A 21,314-nucleotide genomic window follows, 5' to 3' on the forward strand; every position below is an offset into this window, starting at 1 on the left:
TTGTTGTGCAGAAGCTTTTTGTTTAATGTAGTCCCACCTACTTAACTTTCTTTTGGTGTCAAAAAAAAAATCATTGCCAAGACCTATATCAAGGAGCCTATCTACTGTGATTTCTTCTATGAGTTTTATGGTTTTAGATCATACATTCTAGTGTCTAATCCATTTTTCATTTGTTTTTGTGTATAGCGTAAGATATGGGTCCAGTTTTATTTGTTCGCATGTGGTTATCCAGTTTTCACAACATGTTTATTAAAGAGATTGTTTTCCCATTTTTCCCTTGGCCTATATATTGAAAATTAGTTGACCATATATGTATGGATTTTTCTGGGTTCTCTGTTCTGTTTCACTGATTTATATGTTTGTTTTTATGACAATAGCATATTGTTTAGATTACTATAGCTTTGTACTATAGTTTGAAAACAGGAAGTGTGATGCCTCTGGCTTTGTTCTTCTTTCCCAGGATTGCTCTAGCTATTTGGAGTCTTTCGTGGTTCTATACAAATTTTAGGATTCTTTTCTATTTCTGTGAAAAATGCTATTGGGATTTTCATAAGTACTGCACCAAATCTATAGATTTGTTTTGGGTAGTGTGGCCACCTTAACAATATTAATCTCCCATCTATGAGTACAGAATATCTTTCTAGTTTTTGCATATTCTTCAATTTCTTTTGTCAGTTCTCAGTGTACAGATATTTCACTTTCTTGGTTAAATTTACTCCTAGGTATTTTATTATTTTGGATGTAATAAGCTCTCTGCCCCTTTCTTTCTTCTTCTGGAACTCCTATTAAATAAATATTAGTCTACCTAGATGCTGTCTCATCAATCTCTTAAGCCATTTTCACTCTTTTTCAGTTTTTTATTTTTATTTTTTCCTCTTCTGAGATTGGATGAATGCTGCTGCCTTATCTTTGTGGACAAAAAAATGTTGCTTGCCATGTCAGTAAATGATGATCAGTTGCCTGCCATCAACCCATCAGCCACTGGAGAGAGATCCTGATGGTGCACACTGAGGGGAATTCAGGATGGAGAAAAACAGGTTACTGGGCCTAGATAAGATGCATATCAAAGGAATAATTTCAATGATCCAAGACTCTCTTATCTTCCTGTATATAGCAAAGCACTAAAGTCATTAACTTGAGATGTCTGTTTTTTTGGCAATTAGCAGTAATCTTTTAATATTCAACTACATGTTTTTTTTTCCAGCAAAAAAAATTATATATCCTGGCTCCTCCCTTACCTCTATGGAAGAGTTCCTCAGTGCTATCTGAGAGGCTGTCTTCTGGGCTACAGTCCTCAGTAATGTTCCCAAATAAAATATAACACTCAACTTTTAGGTTTGTGTATTATTTTTTTTCAGTTGACATCTTTGGGTTTGCTGTTTTTTTCTTTTGCTTATTCTAGTTTGCTGTTGAATCCCTCTATTTAATTTTTAAGTGCAATTATTGTATTCTTCAACTCTGTTTTCTTCTTGGTTCTTATTTTTTCTGTGTCTTTGTTGAAATTCTCACTTTATGAATTGTTCTTCTGACCTCAGTGAACATTTTTATGACCATTATTTTGAATTCTTCATAAGGTGAATCAACTCTCTCCTTTTTCATTAAGCTCTGTTTCTAAAGTTTTATTGCGTTGTTTTGTTTGGAACATATTCCTCTGTTTCTTCATTTTCCTTGAATTTCTGTGTTGGTTTCTGTACAATGATAAAACAGGCAACTCTCCAATTCCTGATGGAGTGGTCTTGTATAGGAGATGAACCTTACTGTCCAACCCTGCCCTAGCTCTCGGTTTTCTCTCAAATCTTCGTGATTGTCCAAGCAGCTTGGTTTGTTTTCAATGGCTCCCAGTACTTGAGATCGTGCCAAGACCTGTCTGTGTCCCGAAGGGAAGGCTCTCAGTCAGCACTCATATGCAGGCTGACTGGAAGCTGACATTCCGGCAGTCGGTTTTGAAGTATTTAATAGGCCTCCTACAGGGAAAGACTGGGCTGTGCTGTGTCCTGGGGGAGGGGTATTCTGTTAAGAACTGGTTTTGGTTGTGTTGTTATAGTGCTATGGGAACTGCAGAAGCAAGCCTTACCGGACACCAGAGCCAGGCAATTAAGGGGTGCATCCACGGGGCAGCAGCTGCAAAAGTTGAGAACCAGACATGTACACAAACCCCTTCCAGGGAAGAACGGGCGTGGAGATGCCATCCACCATCCTCTTTGGTATCCCGGGAGGACTGCAGTCAGCTCTTAGATGTGGGCTATGTCAGAAGCCTGACGATCAGGTAGAAACTTTTAAAGTATGCAAATAGGCCTCCTTCAGGGAAAGACTGTAAGAAGCGTGTTTCTGTTTGCTCCCTCAATGCTAAGCCATGGGGAGAGAGCCACCGCAAGTCTTTACAAACCTGTTAAGAACAATTTCTTTGTTTGCTATAGTCTTACTAGCTTCCAGAGCTAGGTGTTTTGTAGGGCCATCCCTCAGGTGGAAATCTTAAAGGTTGGGGTGCTAGATGTTGGGTTCAAACCCTTTGTGCCTCAGGGAGAAGCTGAGACTTGTAAGTTACTTCTCAAATGTATGTCACTATGCCAAGGATGGGGTTTATGGTGGGAGTGTGTCTCAGACTTTCCTACCTGTTTTGATGTGGGTATTATCTCATTGATCTATGGATAGGTATTGCTCAGCTAGTTTCTGGATTTCTTTCAGAGGAATTGCTCCATGTGTAGCTATAGATTTGGTGTACCCACTGCAGGAAGAGTTCATAAGCCTCCTATGTAATCTCTTCACAAAACTGATTCTTAACTTTTTAAAAATGTGTGTGTATATGTAAATATTTGTGTATATTTTTAGACTGTTCTCAGAAAATTTAAGGTTACCTTTACTGTCAATATTTTTCTGAATGTATTTGCTAGCATTCATCCATTCATAAATTTGTTCAGAAAATCCTTATGGAATACCTAAGCATGTCCAGCTCTTTGTGTGAGTGGGGTTATAATAGTGAATCAGACTCAGCTCTTAATCTAACAGGTTCAAGGGAGCCCATTTACTACAACTACCAAATATTACTCTATACCATATTTTACCCATAGCCCACAGCTTTCCAACAGTTCTCTTAAATAAATTTTAAGGCCCTCAATGAATTAAAATCAAAATTGAAATCTATTTGACTCAGATAAGTACAATGAAACCAATATAATTTCAGATCAATAAAGCCTATGTACATTCTTGTGAGCCTCCTTTTAAATACACTGTGTGATTTCATTTTCTCTAATACATTTTGTTAAAAACCATTAAATAAGATATATCGCCATCAAAAAGAGCCCTTGATGGAAAACTGCAGCTTCTTCTTAAAGAAAAAGAAGATTTGAGGACCTGTGCAGAAGGGGAGAGGCAGCACGTAGAAGGAGGGCCTCTGGAGTGTGGAGTTCCGGAGTTTGGAGTAACCAGAGGGCAGAGAGAAGATGGCGGAAGAGTAAGACGTGGAGATCACCTTCCTCCCCACAGATACATCAGAAATACATCTACACGTGGAAGTGCTCCTATAGAACACCCACTGAACATGGGCAGAAGACCTCAGACCTCCCAAAAGTGTGGAATAAAGTCTCTTGGTGCTCCAGGCAGGTGTCAGGGCTATGCCTCAGAGGTGGCACAACCAACTTCAGGACACTGGTCCACAAGAGACCAACTAGCTCCACATAATATTAAACGGCGAAAATCTCCCAGAGATCTCCATCTCAACACCAAGACCCAGCTTCACTCAACGACCAGCAAGCTACAGTGCTGGACACCCTATACCAAACAACTAGCAAGACAGGAACAGAGCTCCATCCATTAGCAGAGAGGCTGCCTAAAATCATAATAATGCCACCAACACCCCAAAACACACCACCAGACATGGACCTGCCCACCAGAAAGACAAGATCCAGCCTCATCCACCAGAACACAGGCACTAGCCCCTCAATCAGGAAACCTATTCAACCCACTGAACCAACCTTAGCCACAGGGGACAGACACCAAAAACAACGGGAACTACGAACCTGCAGCCTGCGAAAAGGAGACCCCAAGCACAGTAAAATAAGCAAAATGAAAAGACAGAAAAACCCACGGCAGATGAAGGAGCAAGATAAAAACTCACCAGACCTAACAAATGAAGAGGAAATAGGCAGTCTACCTGAAAAAGAATTCAGAAAAATGATAGTAAAGATGATCCAAAATCTTGGAAATAGAATACAGAAAATGCAAGAAAAATTTAACAACGACCTAGAAGAACTAAAGAGAAAGCAAGCAACGATGAACAACACAATAAATGAAATTAAATATACTCTATATGGGATCAATAGCAGAATAACTGAGGCAGAAGAATGGATAAGTGACCTGGAAGATAAAATAGTGGAAATAACTACTGCAGAGCACAATAAAGATAAAAGAATGAAAAGAACTGAGGACAGTCTCAGAGACCTCTGGGACAACATTAAATGCACCAACATTTGAATTATAGGGGTCCCAGAAGAAGAAGAGAAAAAGAAAGGAACTGAGAAAATATGTGAAGATATTATAGTTGAAAACTTCCCTAATATGGGAAATGAAATAGTTAATCAAGTCCAGAAAGCACAGAGAGTCCCATACAGGATAAATCCAAGGAGAAACACACCAAGACATGTATTAATGAAACTATCAAAAATTAAATACAAAGAAAACATATTAAAAGCAGAAAGGGAAAAACAACAAATAACACACAAGGAATCCCCATAAGGTTCTCAGCTGATCTTTCATTAGAAACTCTGCAAGCCAGAAGGAAGTGGCAGGACATATTTAAAGTGATGAAGGAGAAAAAGCTACACACAAGATTACTCTACCCAGCAAGGATATCATTCAGATTTGACGGAGAAATTAAAACTTTTACAGACAAGCAAAAGTTGAGAGAGTTCAGCACCACCAATCCAGCTTTACAACAAATGCTAAAGGAATTTCTCTAGGTAAGAAACACAAGAGAAGGAAAAGACAGACAAGAACAAACCTGAAACAATTAAGTAAATGGTACTAGGAACATACATATCGATAATTATCTTAAATGTAAATGGATTAAATGCTCCCACCAAAAGACACAGACTGGTTGAATAGATACAAAAACAAGACCCATATATATGTAGTGTAAAAGAGACCCACTTCAGACCTAGGGACACATACAGACTGAAAGTGAGGGGATGGAAAAAGATGTTCCTTGCAAATGGAAATCTGAAGAAAGCTGGAGTAGCAATTCTCATATCAGACGAAATAGACTTTAAAATAAAGACTATTACAAGAGACAAAGAAGGACACCATATATGATCAAGGGATCAATCCCTGAAGAAGATATAAAAATTGTAAATATTTACGCACCCAACACAGGAGCACCTCAATACATAAGGCAAATACTAACAGCCATAAAAGGGGAAATCGACAGTAACACATCATAGTAGGGGACTTTAACACCCCACTTTCACCAATGGACATATCATCCAAAATGAAAATAAATAAGGAAACACAAGTTTTAAATGATACATTAAACAAGATAGACTTGATATTTATAGGACATTCCATCCAAAGACAACAGAATACACATTTTTCTCAATTGCTCATGGAACATTCTCCAGGAAAGATCATATCTTGGGTCACAAATCTAGCCTTGGTAAATTTAAGAAAACTGAAATCATATCAAGTATCTTTTCCGACCACAACACTATGAGACTAGATATCAATTACAGGAAAAGATCTATAAAAAATACAAACACATGGAGGCTAAACAATACAGTACTTAATAATGAAGTGATCGCTGAAGAAATCAAAAAATACCTAGAAAGAAATGACAATGGAGACGTGACGACCCAAAACCTATGGGATGCAGAAAAAGCAGTTCTAAGAGGGAAGTTTATAGCAATATAATCCTACCTCAAGAAACAGGAAACATATCAAATAAACAACCTAACCTTGCACCTAAAGCAATTAGAGAAAGAAGCACAAAATAACCCCAGAATTAGCCGAAGGAAAGAAATCATAAAGATCAGATCAGAAATAAATGAAAAAGAAATGAAGGAAATGATAGCAAAGATCAATAAAACTAAAAGCTGGTTCCTTGAGAAGATAAACAAAATTGATAAACCATTAGCCAGACTCATCAAGAAAAAAAGGGAGAAGACTCAGATCAATAGAATTAGAAACGAAAAAGGAGAATTAACAACTGACACTGCAGAAATAAAAAATATAATAAAAGATTACTACAAGCAACTCTATGTCAATAAAATGGACAATTTGGAAGAAATGGACAAATTCCTAGAAATGCACAACCTGTCGAGACTGAACCAGGAAGAAATAGAAAATATAAACAGACCAATCACAAGCAATGAAATTGAAACTGTGATGAAAAATCTTCCAACAAACAAAAGCCCAGGACCAGATGGCTTCACAGGCCAATTCTATCCAACATTTAGAGAAGAGCTAACACCTATCCTTCTCAAACTCTTCCAAAAGATGGCAGAGGGAAGAACACTCCCAAACTCATTTTATGAGGCCACCATCACCCTGATACCAAAACCAGACAAAGATGTCACAAAGAAAGAAAACTGCAGGCCAATATCACTGATGGACATAGATGCAAAAATCCTCAACAAAATACTAGCAAACAGAATCCAACAGCACATTAAAAGGATCACACACCATGATCAAGTGGGGTTTATTCCAGGAATGCAAGGATTCTTCAATGTACAGAAATCAATCAACGTGATATACTATATCAACAAACTGAAGGAGAAAAAACATATGATCATCTCAATAGATGCAGAGAAAGCTTTTGACAAAATTCAACACCCATTTATGACAAAAACCCTGAAGAAAGTAGGCATAGAGGGAATTTTCCTCAACATAATAAAGGCCATATATGACAAACCCACAGCCAACATCTTCCTCAATGGTGAAAAACTGAAACCATTTCCACTAAGATCAGGAACAAGATAAGGTTGTCCATTCTCACCACTCTTATTCAACATAGTTTTGTAAGCTCTAGCCACAGAAATCAGAGAAGAAAGAGAAATAAAAGGAATCCAAATAGGAAAAGAAGAACTAAAGCTATCACTGTTTGCAGATGACATGATACTAAACCAAGAGAATCCTAAAGATGCTACCAGAAAACTACTAGGGCCAATCAATGAATTTGGTAAAGTAGCAGGATACAAAATTAATGCACAGAAATCTCTGGCATTTTTATACACTAATGATGAAAAATGTGAGAGTGAAATTAAGAAAACACTCCCATTTACCACTGCAACAAAATAATAAAATATCTAGCAATAAACCTACCTAAGGAGACAAAAGACCTGTATGCAGAAAATTATAAGATACTCATGAAAGAAATTAAAGATGAAACAAATAGATGGAGAGATATACCATGTTCTTGGATGGGAAGAATTAACATTGTGAACAGAACTCTACTACCTAAAGCAGTATACAGATTCAATGCAATCCCTACCAAACTACCACTGGCATTTTTTTACAGAACTAGAACAAAAAATTTCACAATTTGGATGGCAACACAAAAGACCCCGAATAGCCAAAGCAATCTTGAGAACGAAAAATGGAGCTGGAGGAATCAGACTCCCTGACTTCAGACTACACTACAAAGCTACAGTAGTCATGACAGTATGGTACTGACACCAAAACAGAAATATAGATCAATGGAACAGGATAGAAAGCCCAGAGATAAACCCACACACATATGTTCACCTTATCTTTGATAAAGGAGGCAAGAATATACAGTGGAGAAAAGACAGCTTCTTCAATAAGTGGTGCTGGGAAAACTGGACAGCTACATGTAAAAGTATGAAATTAGAACACTCCCTAACACCATACACAAAAATAAACTCAAAATGGGTTAAAGATATAAATGTAAGGCCAGACACTATCAAACTCTTAGAGGAAAACATAGGCAGAACACTGTGACATAGATCACAGCAAGATCCTTTTTGACGCACCTCCTAGAGAAATGGAAATAAAAACAAAAATAAACAAATGGGACCTAATGAAACTTAAAAGTTTTTGCATAGCAAAAGATACCATAAACAAGACCAAAAGACAACCCTTAGAATGGGAGAAAATAGTTGCAAATGAAGCAACTGACAAAGGATTAATCTCCAAAATTTACAAGCAACTCATGTAGCTAAATAAGAAAAAAACAAACAACCCAATCCAAAAATGGGCAGAAGACCTAAACAGACATTTCTCCAAAGAAGATACACAGATTGCCAACAAACACATGAAAGAATGCTCAACATCATTAACCGTTAGAGAAATGCAAATCAAAACTACAATGAGATATCATCTCACACCGCTCAGAATGGCCATCATCAAAAACTCTAGAAACAATAAATGCTGGAGAGGGTGTGTAGAAAAGGGAATCCTCTTGCACTGTCGATGGGAATGTAAATTGATACAGCCACTATGGAGAACAGTACAGAGGTTCCTTAAAAAACTACAAATAGAACTACCATACGACCCAGCAATCCCAGTACTGGACATATACCCTGAGAAAACCAGAATTCAAAAAGAGTCATGTACCAAATTGTTCATTGCAGCTCTATTTACAATAGCCAGGATATGGAAGCAACCTAAGTGTCCATCGACAGATGAATGGATAAAGAAGATGTGGCACATATACACAATGGAATATTACTCAGCCATAAAAAGAAATGAAACTGAGTTATTTGTAGTGAGGTGGATGGACCTGGAGTCTGTCATACAGAGTGAAGTAAGTCAGAAGGAGAAAAACAAATACCGTATGCTAACACATATATATGGAATCTAAGAAAAAAATATATCATGAAGAGCCTAGGGGTAGGTCAGGAATAAAACACAGACCTGTTAGAGCATGGACTTGAGGATATGGGGAGGGGGAATGTTAAGCTGTGCTGAAGTGAGACAGTGTCATGGACATATATACACTACCAAACGTAGGGTGGATAGCTAGTGGGAAGCAGCCACATGGCACAGAGAGATAAGTTAGGTGGCTTGTGACCATCTAGAGGGGTGGGATACGGAGGGTGGGAGACAGGGAGACGCAAGAGCGAAGAGATATGGGAACATATGTATATGTATAACTGATTCACTTTGTTGTAAAGCAGAAACTAACACACCATTGTAAAGCAATTATACTCCAATAAAGATGTTAAAAAAAAAAAGAAAATGAAGATTTATCTTCTTCCAAGCCATATATGTGTACATTGTATGATTAGATCAGAAAATCAATAGCGATAAGCCATAGCAATAAATTTGCTTGTTCAGTAAAGCCATTAACATCCTTAGAAATAATTATAAACCATTTATTAAATGACCTCCAACCTAGTTTTAAATTTAAAAACATGATTAATAAATTAAAATTTTATTTTAGAATATTTACTTAAATTTTTCCACAATCAGTTTCCCAATTTAAGTCTTCATTACTCTTCACTGCTTTGAGACTTTAAAGAGGGAAATAAAGATTTTATAGTTTACATAATGATGATATGATTGCAAATATTAAGATAAAAACGATAAAAAATTAAACCATGTGATTTTAAAATTAACAATTTCTTCAAAGAAATTTTCCCCTTTAAAACTTAATTACTAATCCTATGGCATCCTGTAATTTAGAACTGAAGTAAGAATGGATATTGTTATTTTAAAAGGTCCTCTATAAAATTAATTTCAAGATAAATTTACATTTGCTGTCCCTATGAATCTCTATAAAGAAGAAAAATTATGAACAAAAGATTTTTTTTCTATTTTACAAATCAATGATATACTAAATTCCCTCTCAATTTTTTTTTTCTAAGAACAGAATTCGCCAAGCTGTAAAGTCTTGAAAAGGTAGAGGTACGGGGTAAAATATAGAGATTACTATTTCTTAATGACATTTACACTATTTAAACTAGAATCACTTCATTTCAATTGACTCCTTTTATAAACATTTATAAAAATGATGATACTTCTTACAGTGAGATTGTAATGGGTTGCCCATCTCATTTACCTGATCCAGAAGCCCAGAATGCACCGCTTATCAAAAGATTCATTATTGAGATTCTAAGTACTAACATGAATTTCTCAAAATTTAATAGTATGGTTTGATACAATCTGATAGGGAGGTTAACAAATCAAGAACTTTAAAAAAATATGCCCATGCAATTTAATATGGCAGAATGAAAAATGCTTTGTTAAATATGTCCTTCTACTCTAATTTGTTGGAATAAAGGACTTCTCTGTCCACTGTCAGGAATAAACAGAAATTATTGTAAATGGGAAGACTATAGTGATTGCAATAAAATGACCATTCATATGTATTCATTTTTGCTTCTAATAAATGAGTGTGATTTGAGCAAATAAATCTTAAAAAAAAATTTTGGCAGTCATTAAAAATAGAAATTTGATTGTTAACATACTTCACAAATTAAGGATAATGAAGTTAATTTTTGTATTGCTATCTACCCAAGCTATCTGTTATATAATCACATGTCAACCCAAAGAAAACTGAACTACACATGAATCAACAGCTAATATAGCTCAAAAGAACAAATGTATCTTTGGTATTGGTTGATTGTTTATACCCATATGAACTGAACATATAGAGAGATATCTTGTGGATTATCCTGGGATACTACACTTAGCTTTGTCCTTTTCAAAGGTGCATTAATCACATAGTCATAAATGTAGTAGAACATTAATAAAATTGATGCCTGACTCAAAAATGGAAGAGAACATATATAGATTACAGAATAAGAATCTAAAAAAGGAAACTTACTTAACTAGAGTAGTGATTAGACTAACAAAATGCACTTTAATAGACTGTTAATAATAGCTACCATTTATTGATCTATTATTATATCCTAGGCCTTATACTAACTCTAAATATATTATCCTTTTTAATCTTTACAAAAACCCTTCAGGGTAGTTAATACCACTCAATAAATGAAAAAAAATGCTCAGAATTTTTTAACAACTTCCTCCAGTACAGACAGATTAAAAAGCCAGCATTCAAAGACAGATGGGCTGTGCTTTGGGAAGAACCATGGACTTTTCCTTAGCCAAAAATTCTCTCGTTATGCTTCAGCAAAAGACATTTATCAGGCTTCCCTGGTGGCGCAGTGGTTAAGAATCCGCCTGGCAAAGCAGGGGAACATAGGTTCGAGCCCTGGTCCGGGAAAATCCCACATGCCACGGAGCAACTAAGCCCATGAGCCCCAACTACTGTGCCCATGTGATGCAACTACTGAAGCCATCGCACCTAGAGCCTGTGCTCCGCAACAAGAGAAGCCACCGGCTCACCGCAACTAGAGAAAGCCCACGTGTGGCAACGAAGACCTAAAGCAGCCAAAAATAAATAAATAAATAAATAAATGTATATTAAAAAGAAGACATTTATTGAATATCATTGGCTTCAAATTTAAGAAGTTGAGTGACACTCAAAAGTGGATGTGTCTTTGGGTGTATGTTAGGCAAATTATTCAAGCAAAAATCTCATCACTAAAATCACTTTCTAGTGGGTTAAAATGTATCCCCACCTCTTAGTAAAAATACAAATTATTCTCTTGGAAAAAAGAACAAAAGCCAGATGGAACCACAAAGCCATTATTTTATCCTCTGTGGTACACTGCCTCTCATCTAAGTTCCAGTTAAGAAAAGGATAGAAAAGACAGACATATGCAAACAAGACAGAGATTTTTGTTTACAGTAAGGTCAATATAAGTACCATATATTTGCCCAAAATACTAAGTCATCCTAGGCTTCAATTATAAAGTGTCAAGAAGAATGCAATAGTCTTTAATTAATGACCTCAGTGCACCTGTCCTGTACTAAATTCTGGGCACTGCATTTTCAGAGGAACACTGACAAACAGGAGAGCTACCGTAAGTCAAGGGTAAAGAGAATGTAGTAACTGTTATTTTCAGATCTACCTTTCATTTAATACATGCTATGTGCCTGGTGCTACCTTTGTACTTTATACAGTTTTCTCACTTAACCCTCACAATATTCCTGGAAGCTAGGTGTGATTATCCTTACTTTACAAGAGAGAAAACTGAGGCTAAGAAAGATTATGTCAAGACCACATAGCTAATACATATCAGAGCTGGTGTTTATCTAACAACAAAGCCAGGACACTTCCTATTACACTATCTGGCAATGTTGAAAAATACTGAGGAAGTTTAAAGCTAAGGAAGACAAATATTAGAAGAATTAGGCTCTGCTGCACAGTTCCAAAGGTAAACTAGATAAAACTGGAAAAGCAGTAAAAGAAGACATATTTTCTTACAGTAAGAACTTTCTATTGATGAGGCCAGCTGGGATATGTAATTTTAAGCCATGCCAAGATGATGACTTGTCACTTGACACTATTTTTTCCCACACTGTCTTGTTTCTACTCAGTGTTCTCTTAGCCTGGTGTGCTCTTCCCTTGCATCTTCTCTCTGAGAAGGTAGCAACTGAATAGAGCCTTAGTGATAAGGGGTATCTCCTTTGATCGCCTTTGATTATTCTTGGAAAAGTAACGCTGATCTCATTACCACATTGTCCTCTCTTATTGTTAACCTGTTGTCTTTCTTCTCCACTAGAATGAATGTTCCAAGAGAACATGATGAGAACTCTGTGAGGAGCAGAGCAGACACTGAATATTTGTTGAATACTAAATTAATCTCGTTGCAGCTATTTATGCATTAAACGGAGTATCATTAAATTCTCATTCACTCTAAGAATCTATGACTCTCATTTTAGCCTAATAAATAATGAAGGCAGCAAATGGGAGATGGTCTGTATAAGAACTATACCATGTCCTCAAAACAACTGAAAATTGTATAACAGTCACACCAAAATAATGTTTAGGAATACATATGCACAAATGAATACATGATCATACTGTAGAATTTGTAAAGAAACATTAAAGAATTGTGCAAGAGTTAGGATGGTCTTAACATAAGTTAATTGTTAGCTGAATTCAATACAAATTTTCAAAATCCACACACACCGTGATCCTTCTGTGACAACAGATAGGCAACATGGCAACAAGATGCTATTCCTAGTGCATATGGATGAAAAATGAAAGTATGCATTAGCACCATAATAAATAACAATTTCTTAATTCTTCTGATGTGTTTGGGATAGCACAGAACATTACACAATTACTGTCTCTTTTAATCCTCAAAACACACCTAAGAGCTAGTATTTCTAAGTAATAATTTTCCCATTACACAGACAAGAAAAGTGAAACATAATGGACTTAAGAAAATTGCCTGGAGTTACACAGTTTACAAGTGACAAAGTCATATTTAGACTTTAGGTCATTCTGACCCCACAGTCTCACTATTAAATGCTAATCGTTACACATTATACAATCTCATCCTTAATGTCATTAAAGCAAAAGGAAATATATCCAATGTCTACCACAGAAGCGTAAGACTGATCTTTTTTTTTTTTTCAGAATTTGAGATTTATACGTGAAGAACTCACTTTTGAGGTCAATTTGAACTAGGTATTTCTTTTTTAGGTTCTAACAAATAAGTTGGGGAATTATTATTAGGAAAGGAGAGCAAACCATTCCTCTTTGAGCTGAATGAGTGCTATATCTCACTGTAACCCATCTTCCTCTTTTCAAAAGTACTCTAATGTTTGAGAGTCTACTTCGTTAAAAAGGAAACACTTTATGCTGTGAGGTTACAGGGCAAGAAATAGGATCAAAGGATAGATGTTACATTAAAAGAGATTTTGGCTTAATTTGTGGGAGAAATTTGTCAGGTTGTAAAATGAGCTGCCTTGAGAGTTGTGACTGCCATATTAATGAAGAAGTACTTTTATAGACAGGGAAACTATTACCAAAGTTGTGAAAAAGATCAGCAAGCTTCTTCTGAGAAGGTACAGATAGCAAATATTTTAGTCTTTGCTGGCAGTATAGTCTCTGCTTCAACTACTCAATTCTGCCTTTGTAGTGCAAAAGCAGTCACAGAGACAATGGAAGTGAATGAGTATGGCTGTGTCCAAGTAAAACTTTATTTATACAAACCATCTACAGCCTAGATTTGGCTTGGGGATGAAGTTTGCCAACCCTTGTTACATAGTGCATTAATCTGAATATGCTAACTGCTGTTACAAAAACCTTTAAATTTCAATAGCTTAAAACAGGGATTTGCAAACCATGACCACAGGCCTATCTGTCCCACAGCCTATTAAGAGACAGAGACTGGGACCCACAAAACCTAAAATACTTACAAAGTGGGCCATTTACAGAAAAAAATGTACCAACCTAAACAGATGTGCTTTGTTAGACAGCTTTCCTCCAAGCAGACTCAAGGATTCAGACCCTCTGCATTCATAATGCTGAAGTCTTCCACATGGGGCCAACAAGTTTCCCAACATGTTGGGGGAAAGCATGGGAAAGACACATAGTATACATAACTCTCTTACTGAAGAGATGATACTCATTTTTGCTCACATTTCATTAGCCAGAGTTAATCATGTATCTGCTTAGAGATAAGAGGACTGAAAAATACATGCTTGGCTGAAGAGCTTTCTGCCAGCACCTACTCCATACTATGGAAAAAGGCCATGAATCTTTGGTGGTCACAGAGTTGCTTCCACCACATAGAAAGAATATGTGGTGCAGACTGAGGGTTGAAATAGATATACACCAACAGGCATTTCAATTATGAGACATATCTATGTTTCTACATTCCCCAATGTTGTAGGAATATAATATCTATGGGATAGACAGAAGCTAATTCTCCCTAACACACACTACCCCATAACTTCTTGCTTTTCTTTGATCAGAAATGGTACGAGTTTCCCAAACACAGTATCTAATAAGTTTTGTCTCATAAAGCTTTTCATGTACTTATGCCTACATGAAGACTCTCAGTATTATGCACTTGTATGAGAAAATTATAAGCCTGAGTCTCATAATATGTCAAATAAATTAGAAATGATGCAACCATATATTTTTTTGGTGTGGATTTTAAAAAGCATTTAGTTTTATAATATTTTAATTTAGCCTCTAGTTTCTATTTTTTCACCTTATCGTCCACATTCTAAGTCATGCCTTCAGTGATTAATTCCAGTTATTAAGTTTCTAAAGTTACCAGCAACAAAAGATAGAAACACAATTTTTCAACTGACATTTTTCATCACACTATTGTTTCGGCGCTCATTCTAATAGATTTTTACAGGGAGAGAAAGAGAGACAGAAACGGAGAGAGAGAGAAAGAGAGAGACAAATCTGAAATAAATCTTGCTTCTTGCTGTAATAAACATCATTAAAGGTGTGAGAGACTAACTGATAGGACTTTACAAATGAACCTCTATTTCAAGGGAAAATGGTGTAATCATTTAAATAATTAAGTGAAAAGAACAGCTGGAGTAACAGAAACTGCAGACAAGTGATCAACAAAACTGCCATTAAATCAGACAAAACTAAGCGATAACAGAAAGGACCAAATGGTCTGTTGAGAAGAAAATGAAAGAAACTTAATCTTCAGGATTTATCAAGACAACAAAAGGAATAACAAGTATATTACATGATTCAACATCATTGACTGAAGTTACTGGAAAGAAGTAGGATCAACCAATACTTTGTTCTAAGTCACCAACACCTTATCTGTACTGTGCAATAGCTAAGTTGTTAAATGGCAATATTCCAGGGTTGGCCGAATTCTTTGAAGTGCGAAGTAAAAAGGAGGTAGAATCAAGGTAAGAAATACCTTGTGATTAGAAATAGTCACAAGGAAGCCATTGCTGTAGTTCTTAACTGCTTTAATATGTATGAAGCACTGTAGCATTTCAGGTATCTACATTAAAAGACACTTTTACCATTAGGTTTATTATATATTTCAGTGAGAATAATTCCCAGGAAAATCTTTCTTGAGCCCGGTTTTCTTAGTTTTTTCATGTATCATGTCATGAGAAACCTCAGAGATAGTCACCAGACAGTCAAACACATTCTTAGAAGGCTCACCATTTTGTTATAATGATGTAAATGTTGGTTTGAATGTTGAATTAGTGGGTTTATTTGTTGGAACAAAGTGAAGGGTCAAACAGCTGGGCACATCTGTAGTCAACAAATCAGAACTTTAACTCTATTGAACTGGACCAAAGGAAAATTACTGGGTTTTTTGTTTTGTTTTGTCTTGTTCTGTTTTCTTAGTGGAGTCTTGACACAATGAAGGTACTATCTAGCAAAGCTGTCACTGTTGTTCTCACTGGCACCTGCTGATGGAAAGCCGGCCTCTCTCTTCATGGGGAAGAACTATCCAGGCTTTCTGGGACTCAAGCTGCTGAAGATACTCTCTTCTTCCTAAATTAGCATGGACTGACTACCCTCTAAACCCTGGAGACCATGGATTATGTCCTCCTGCTGGGGATGTGGCTTTCCTCCATTTATCATGGTGGGAGACAGCAATACAGTGACTTGTGTTGCTTTCAATAGGTTATATTAGTACAATTAAAAATAAAAAGAACTTAAGATCAGTACAAGGTTTGTAACTCTTTTGTTAATCCTTGATAACCCTGTGATAACTCTGGGCCATTCTACCCACCAGCACTGTTTCCTCCTTAGACATCTGCACCTTCCCCAGCACACATTTACCCTCCCTGCAGGAAGAACTCTGTCCTTATTTACCAAGAAAAAACAAAAAAAAAGTTTCAGCTTTAAGCATAAAGGTAGACACAGGAGAATCAGGTATCTGAGACAGACTGACCTTAGGCCCTTCTTTCTGCCCAACAGGAAGACGTCTTTGTAACCTTGCTCTTTTGGTATACTTCCAGTGTCTTGTCTGTTTATGACACAAAAGGAGGTCACATATGTATTTTATGTAAGCCTTCCATGCCTTTTATTTTCCTTTTTCTGACTTGTGACAAAGGCCAAGTTCATATCTGTGGCCAATAACAGTTTTTCTTCTGGTTCTGATCCAGTACAAAGTTCAGGATAATAAGAGGCTTTAAAATCCTATGCATGAATCACAGAAACTATATAAGTAAAGTCACTCAAAGGGTTCTTTTAATCAAACATTTGGGAACTAAATCCACATGTTTGGTACCCTATCCATGTTCTTACCCTAAAGGCTCCCTACAGGTAGTTCCCTTTCACACTAATGGTTTCCCCAAACTCTCTGCTTAAAAGCATTCTCTGACCATAGGATCATGAACATAAAACAGGAAATACGTGCTATGGAATTAACATGGGACCTCTCCAACAGGGAAGTCTCAGTATACATTTGACCTTTTCTATGGTGACCCAGGGTACCCAGAGAAATTGCTCCAAAATACCAAGGCAAAAGCAGTAGGATTCTTGATTTAGCCTCAATAATTATGCAGCATCATTTATGTCATACATTTCTAGTCTATTCCTTGATCAAAGCATCCAGTATACATTAAAACATGCATATGTCAGTGAATAAATAGACCTCATTCTCAACAGAAAAAGTGTTAAAGAATTTAAGCTCATCTTTATTCTACCACTCCATGTTTTCTTGGATTACATCCAAATGAAAAACTTATATCCATATTCTTAACTCAGGGTCTGCTTCTTGGAGGAACCAAACTAAAACAATATGATCTCTGCTGAGTTCTCTTTGAGATAAAAGATTTGCTGGGCAGCAGTGGTGAATTAGCTTCCATAATGCCAGGTTGTTGCTTGATGATCAGTTATTTAGAAATGTAGCTTAAGTTATATATTATTTCTTTGTTTACGGGACCATTTCTGTTCCTCCAATATCTATTAACAGGCAATAACAAAGTTGGACTTTTTCTTTTTGTTTTTATTTTCATTTTGCACAGATAACTTTACATGGTCCCATTAGATATTGGTGAAAATGAATCAGACTCCCTTAGTAACCACTAGCTATCAGAGAAGCCCAACTTCCTCAGTTACTGCAGTAGCCAAAGAATAAAAAAAATCTCCATTTTAGAAACATTATAAACAGCATTATGAACGTAAGTTCCAGAATGGAAATACCTGTCCATTATGTATTCACTGCAAAATATTCTACAGATCAAACCTGAGTATGTAAGAGCTAGTTTTATGTGTTCCTAAGAAGGGATGTGAGAAAATTAGGAACATGAACAGGAATAAGTACACTGCTAAGATAAGCAGTGAAGGGAAGCAGTATATGCCACCTCAAAATGTGCCACTTTTGCATGTGAATTATTTTGAGCTGAAGGCCTTCAAGACCTGACAGACTCAGGAAAAACTTTTACCTCTCCCTTAACTGCCTAAAATAGTTTAGATAGGGGGCCTGGCCCAGAAAGAGAGCTATTACCAGAGATAACTTTTTTATCTGAAAGACTTTCCTGCTTGGCGGGGCATACATCTGGTTACCCAAATCTGCTCATCTTCCTGTGAACTGCCCTCCTCCCCTTTGAAGCCCCAGGCCCATATCCCATTTCTTAGCTCAAGACAGCATATAAGCTTCAACTGCCTGACTGCCTTTAGGCCTCAGATCTCTGTGGAGCTTCTGGATGTATTGTTAAAAAAAGAAACAACAGGCTGAAAATGTAGTCACATAAGTAAACCAAGACTTAACTGCAGTTTCTCCGTCTCCCAGGAATGTAGCCTTTAGCCAGTCAGTCTGGAATTACCTGGTCATTACTAGTGAGGTAATCCACCTGATAAGTACCTTACATCTTCCCAAAAAAGATGAGGTAATTCACTCTTTTTTGTCTCTCTCCCTTTCTGCCCATAAAAACCTTCCATTCTGTACAGCTCCTTGGGAGCTCCTTTCTATTTGCTAGATGGGATGCTGCCCAATTCATGAATTATTGAACAAAGCAAACTAGGTCTTCAAATTCATTCGTTGAATTTTTTTTTAACAGATTTGATGGCCAAAATGGAATTCAAAGGAACTTCTGTTGCCTTTGGAGACAATGAGAAACACAGGCCTGTCTCTGTTTCCAAAGGCCATGGGTAAATTCCTCTCGGTTCTGGGCTCCACTCTTTTTGTTGAGCTCCCAGTCTAATTGGCTTTCCCATTTGGAAAAGTTTTCCATTTGGTTAGAAGCCCTTGGTTCTGCCCCCAGTTTCCAAGTTGGGATCTGTTGGTGGCAGCTGCAGTTCCCATTTGTTTGGAATCAGTCCATAGATCTCATTCTCTGGGGTCTGCTGGTTCAGTCCTTTCCCCAGTTTCCAAATTCCAGGTTGGAAAGTGTTGGTGGTTACCGGCCAGAATCAAACTGAGTTCAGCTTAAAAACCACAATGGGCCTGGAACTGAACTGGGTCCAGAACTGGACTAGGTCTGGAGTCTGACTAAGTCTGATTTAAGCTGAATTGGGTCTAGTGTGTTTTATGTAAATAAAGGCTATTGTTAATGGGAATCTCAGAAAACCAACAACAACAAAAAAAGAAGTGGTAATATTGATGAGAACTTATCAAGCATTTAAAAGCTGTTATAGTGTTTGCCACCTAACTCAAAGACTCCTGTATTAGGACAAGTTGGTCACAGAACATGTTAGATTAACACTAGGTCACCCACAAACCTCAAGAAGATTTTGGGGCAATGAAGTATGCTGTAAGACATCATACAATTTCCAACCCAGCTGTACATCCCATTTAGATATTAGTTTGGCTCTGAGAGACCAAAAGGCTTAGCTAAATAAATAAGTAAATAAATAAACAAATAAATGAAATGGGATCTTTAAAATCCAAAGAGTTAAGTGTGTCACCTTCCAGCACATCTGCTTAAGAACTATGGTCCCAGAAGCTACAAATACTTATAAAAATGGCTGAAATCTTACTAAAGACAACCTAGAATTTTGTCTCCTGAGAACTTGGCTTGGTAACCATCAGACTGGGGGCCCCAAAATATGACCAGACAGAAATATGGGTTGCACTCCATTTGCAGCTAAGGGTCCTAACAAACTGCCACCAATTCTCAGGGAAATTATGACCATTATGAGATATGCTCCAATTAGATAAGAGCATTTAAGAAGTGTACATAGAAGTGAGGGCTCCCAAATTAAGCAAACACAATGAGATATCAACTTTAATTGTCATGCAGTAGACCCCAAAAGGCTTCAAGATTCCAAAATAGCTTCACAAAAGAATCTGTTGCAAAAGGCTAATAAAAATTAAAGACAGAAGAGGTACCTAAAACAAAAGATAAAAGACTGACACATCTCCTACTGCTCTCCTCTCTCCTTTACATTTTCATTTGCTCTGTCTGAATTGTCTTTCCACTCTTAGGAGATTACACAGCCATAAACAAAACTCCACCATGTTAGTGGCCTTTAAGACACCCCCATATCTACTCTTTTTTTTTTTTTTTGCCATGAGAGTTCTTTATTTTTTAATTTTTTTAACATCTTTATTGGAGTATAACTGTTTTACGATGGTGTGTTAGTTTCTGCTTTACAACAAAGTCAATCAGTTATACATATACATATGTTCCCATATCTCTTCCCTCTTGCGTCACCCTCCCTCTCTCCCTATCCCACCCCTCTAGGCGGTCACAAAGCACAGCCCATATCTACTCTTGAAGGAGGGCCCCCTTAAGGCCCCTTCCCAGAGTTGATGGGACTCTGAGGGATTTTCTAGAAAACTGCTACATTATTTCCTTAATCAGACAAGGTGAAACAAAAATTAAAATTAATGAAAAAACCTTGCTAAATTCTGACAGATACCAAAGATATCCTCTACTTTAAATTCCACTCAGAACCTGCAGATGGAATTCTGGAAAAACTGACAGAAGCCAGTGAAGGGTGAGAATTCTTAGAGTCAGCACTCCAGGATCTCTGTCTATAAACCTGGTAGAGAGAGGTAAAACCTCTTTTACACCCTGTTTGGGGATGCCTCTTAAGTCCAGTGTGTTGTTTAATCATGCCAGAAATATTTACTGTTTGTCCTGGCTGAAACCTGACAAGATATTTGAACAAATTTCATAACTTTATGATCAGAAATTTGGCAAAATTGAAAGCTGATATTCAGAGACTGATAGGAAATTTTTTAGACCTTCTTCCCTAAGCTAAAATAAAATTATATACCGGGGGACCTTTTGAAACCTTTGTAAAAGACTTTATGGGTGGATCAACATATGATGTCATTTAAGTTACAACCCAATTTCTTGAGGAATTAAAGGCAACTATCCTTATCTTACAAATTTCTGGAAAACCAGGTATGTGGCTGCAGAAACAATTCAAAGTCCTTCTTGGAAGAACTTGCTTTTTTTTTTTTTTCCCCTGTGCCTCTGAGCCACCAATATTAATAAAAACTTTAGCCATATGATCAGGTAACCTTAATTTATTCCATCTGCCAGAAAAACAACTTAGATCCAACTTCTTTTAAAACTAGTGAGTTTTGTATTAT

Source organism: Kogia breviceps, chromosome 2 (assembly GCF_026419965.1).
Source record: "Kogia breviceps isolate mKogBre1 chromosome 2, mKogBre1 haplotype 1, whole genome shotgun sequence".
Taxonomy (NCBI): Eukaryota; Metazoa; Chordata; class Mammalia; order Artiodactyla; family Physeteridae; genus Kogia; species Kogia breviceps.